Raw genomic sequence first — 728 nt, 5'->3', positions numbered from 1 at the left:
GCCGCCGCCACTCCCGCCGCGCCGCCCGCGCCTCAGCGCCGCCGCGGGCAGCCCACGGCCCGGCGCTGGGGGGCAGGCGGCTGGCGGGCCGGGGACCACGGGCACCTCCGGGGCCGCCGCCGCCGCCGCTCCTCAGGGCTCCCGCCCCTCACGCCGCCCACCCGGCAGGGCTCCGGCTCGGCCGCCGCCGCTCGGTGCCCGAGGATGCCCACACACCCGCTGCCGCGTCCCCACTCGTCTCCGCGCAGCGCGGCGACGGCTCCGCTTCATATTTCCCCTTCCAGCAGGCGGAGGAGGAGTGGTCGGGAGGTGGGTACTCCTCCCGGGGCGGGGAGGGGGCGGTCCCGGCGCTGGGCTGGCGGCAGTGCCGGACGGCGCTCCCGCGGTGGGGCAGGGGCGCTGGGGACCCGCGGGGCGGGTCCGCGGGGGCGGCACCGGGCCGGAGCGGGTCCTGCGCCGTGTGGACACCGGCATCTCGGGGCTCTGCCGTCGGGCGGCGGCTGGGATGTGCCCCTGGCGGGCTGGGGATGGCGTGGGACGGCGTGCGGAACCGGCCCGTCCTCCCGCGGCTGCGAGCATGGAGGTGCCGGCTGGGCTGCGGCTCCCGGGGCCGGAATCTCTCTCTTCCCTGGGGGTGCGAAGCGGGACTTTGCCGTCGCGACCGTAAGCGGAAGAGAAAGAAAGTTGGTCTCTTCGAAAAGAGACTTCTGTGTTGTTACTGCTTTCTG

This window comes from Catharus ustulatus, chromosome 1, assembly GCF_009819885.2.
Source record: "Catharus ustulatus isolate bCatUst1 chromosome 1, bCatUst1.pri.v2, whole genome shotgun sequence".
Taxonomy (NCBI): domain Eukaryota; kingdom Metazoa; phylum Chordata; class Aves; order Passeriformes; family Turdidae; genus Catharus; species Catharus ustulatus.
This window is presented reverse-complemented; position numbering follows the sequence as displayed.